The sequence below is a fragment of the Mytilus trossulus genome, chromosome 13 (genome assembly GCF_036588685.1).
Source record: "Mytilus trossulus isolate FHL-02 chromosome 13, PNRI_Mtr1.1.1.hap1, whole genome shotgun sequence".
In the NCBI taxonomy this organism is placed as follows: Eukaryota; Metazoa; Mollusca; class Bivalvia; order Mytilida; family Mytilidae; genus Mytilus; species Mytilus trossulus.
The window spans coordinates 37125028-37129042 of record NC_086385.1 but is presented as its reverse complement, the minus strand read 5'-3'; positions in this window follow the sequence as shown (position 1 = coordinate 37129042).

The following is a 4015-nucleotide window of genomic DNA, read 5'->3' as shown; positions in this document are numbered from 1 at the left end:
CCATCTAAACACTAATCTGAATGTACAGGAACAAATAGTGCAATATCTTGACGATTTTTCATAAAAATCACGTAAAATCAAAACAAATATGCATGGGTTATTCTAAATTCCGTACAAAATTTTATCATATGTAGGTTTTGTCTGCAGCATTATTTAAGCAAAGCTAATATTTTTAATGCGACAGATTAGATACTAGCGCATTAATATTATATTTTCTATTTTTAGAAATTATCTGAGTGACGTAAAAATTGATCGCTATTGACACGTCTGTTTTGAAACATGACGAATTTAGATATGACAACATTTTGTCGTCCCAAATATTTACTCCGATTATTCGAGATATCTGATTAATTGATATCTTCTCGTGTTTATTTGTCATTTTGGACCCTTTTAACGCGGAGTGACAGACATATGGACTCTGAGGAGTATTGAACTTGATCATTGTTGAAGGCCGTACGGTGTCAAATATATATATATATTATAGTAAACGTCTTTTCTAGGAGGGGGACTAGATTTCAAAAATCGGCGGTATACCTTAATTTTCATATATTGCGTAGGTATAAATCAGTGTTACCTTTTCCAATAGGCACTGCCTGACTGGCTACGGTTACATGGAAATGTAACAATAATAAAAATATTATTGTTACATTGGAGTCTAACTGCCGGAATGCAAAGTTGGGTAAGGAACCGATAAATTACGAATGTAACAAATATTGTTGAGGCTACGGTTACATTGAGTTATTGTTACATGAAAAACAGCAATGCACGTACGCTAGATTTAACTTTACTTAAATCTTCTATAGTTTTATTGCTTAATTCTTTCATGTGTACTAAATAATACTGGTATAATAATGAAAAATAATAAATATTATTATTCAACAAATGGTTTGTAAATAGTTTTATGTATTAAATGGTTTTGATGTTCTTAAAGATTCTTTGACACAGCTATACAAACGCAGTTCTAAAAAAAAATACATCAAAAGCAAAGTTTGCTTACTGTGAACTTAAATACTGGGAACTGTATACATGTATCCATGGAGGACGTAAGTTAGTTCATCAAAGATCATCAAAATTAAAATGTGTAGGACTTAAACATGCTTTAAAAACCACTTACTAGATACATTTGTAGAAACTGTCATCCTAAATAAAAAAAATAAAGAAATTGTATTTATAATTGTATGTATTTTATTATTTAGTACATATTACTAGTCCCATCGTACATTGCTGTTTTTCATGTAACAATAACGCAATGTAACCGTAGCCTCAATAGTGATTGTTACATTTGCAATTAGTCAGGTCCTTACCCAACCATGCATTCCGGCAATTAGTCTCCAATGTAACAATAATATTTTTATTATTGTTACATTTCCATGTAACCGTAGCCAGTGCCTTTCCAATATTGTTTGAGTTTCGTTTGGTGTGTAATGTAAGATCATGTAACAGTGGAATATCAAAGTGCCAAAAGAGAGAAAATTGGTTAATAAAACACAGCCGGGAACCTGACCATATATATCAAGAAATAAGATGACAGCTAGTTATAGCCGAAGTTTAATAATATGGGAACTTGTTAATAAGTTGACCTTATCATATATAATTTCTGATAATTTTCCAGAGCTATTCACATATTTTGAATTTCAAGCTTGAAAAGGTGAACTATTCCAGCGGCAGGTCATATCACCTTGTACATACAGGCAGTGGACCCTCCGAGGGTCTATATATATATATATATGATCTAACATTGTTGGGTTGATGTTTAGACGAGTTGTATATATATATATATATATGTCATTTTCCGATTTGGTCTCAGTCTTCTCAAACAAACTATTGCTACCACATCTTCTTTTTTTTTATAATTAATTTATATACAGCTGCATGTCCAGGATGTTTCAAGTTTGTCTTAATTTCATGTAGAGAAGGAACTCTTCTTATACCCTTCAGAATCAGAACACGAATTGTGTTTTTTGGTAATTGTTTTATTTTTTCAAGGTTCGTGTTGCGGATTCATGATTCATAAAAAGGGGCTTGATTTTTAACACTGCCGAGCAAAGCGAGACGATATTTTTAGGAGCAATTTTTTTTTTAATTACATAAATATACAGCAAAAAATTATGTTTTTTTTTCTACATTCGTGAACATTTGATAAATATGAGTTATTGAATTTAAACTACATTTATATAAAACAGAATTTAGAAATAATATAACAAAAAGCTTGTGTTTATCTTTTAAAACAAAAAAGTTGTTGAGTCTTAAGGAAAGATACATCCACAAATCCGAATTTTGAGCAAATATATAAAATTTCGACCTCGTTGCCTACATGTATGCATAAATGATAAATGAAGTGTCAATGGATGTATGCAATTATATATGGCTTGCCTGTGTAAAACCAACGACTTAAAATTGGTATCTGCTGATTCCACACCAAGTACGCGTCAGTAAGCATTTAAAACAAAGACGTTTGGGATAGCAGTCATGCAATATAATGTTAACAAAGCCCAAAGCTGTCATAACGATTTGCTACACTGAAAACATAAGACATGGATGGGGGGGGGGGGGGGGGGGGGGTCCTTAATTTGCTATCTTAAAGAAAAAATTGCTCATTATTCTTCAACTTTAATTTTTAAACATCAATTGGCTTTTATGTAATTACTTGATACCTGTATTTTGGACATTGTATTCAAGTTTTTCCTGTAACCAGTATATATGTAAACCCTAATTCTTTTAAAATGTATGTGGTTATTATTTATATTTTAGTCCCCCCCCCCCCCCACCCCCTTTCTTATTATATTTTTTTATATTTTTGCTCTTTATTCTCTTTCTGTTATTCCCGTACACACTCTCATATGACAGGATGATTTTTGTCAAACAGATTAAAGAAAGATATCGATTGTTTTCCCCAAGTAAAACAAATAAAATTCTGGAATACCGTGTAGACAGGAACATCATAATTATATACACGGAAAATGTATATAATTATAGACATGTAAGTGAGAATTACAAAGTTCCACAGGAAGTTAACAGAAAACTTTATATTTATCTTTCAACTTTAATGGGAAATAATTATAGCTAATAGATAGACTTCTGAAATTCAAATCTATTTCTCAGGCTCTAGCAAATATATACATCACGCTACAAAGAAGCACTGCAGGGTTGTCATGCATTTGACCCGTCCGTCCGTCCGTCAGTCATCATGATTTTCGGGTCGTGATAAATCAATAACTTTAAAATCGGATCGTAATTACCATAAATGGACATTTGATTACACATAATGAAAATTATGAATATTCGATTTGATTTTCGATTTATACTACGTCTATTTAAGGTCAAGTTCAAAAATTGATAACAATCTTAATAAATTTATTAAAATACCCTGAATTTTTATTTTTTTTAAGATTACAAGTTAAGAATCTAACAACACTGCATTGAACCAAACACAAAAGTATAGGTCGTATATACGATCATATACGAGTTGCATGTAAATCCTGAATAATCTCATAGGTCAAGGTCATATCCCCCTACATCCAACCGAAGTTGTGGTGAAAAGGGGGCGGGATTATGAAAAAAATTGACTTAGATAATTTTCAATTGGATGTTGTTGGGTTTTTTTATGAGGAGGGGGATTTTTATTTTACAACTATTTTAAATTTGGGGGACTTATTTTTATTATGGGGTGTTATCTATCCACAGGTAGATAACCAATAAAATTTCAAGATTTGTGCTTTATAAGAAATATTAAAGTTATATTTATACCAACAAAACATACTTAACAAAGCTTAAACAAACAAAAAACTAGATTGATACAAATGGCACAGGGGCGGATCTAGCCATTTCAAAAAGGGGGGAGGGGGGGTTCTAACTATATGTCCCCATTTAAATGCATTGATCGGCCCAAAAAAGGGGGGTTCTAATCCCCCACCCCCTGGATCCGCCAATGTGGCAGGTTTGGACATTGGGCCAGCAATTTTCAAGTGTTAGGGACAGAAGCTTGATGGTACCAGATTTCTAACCCATTGATTTT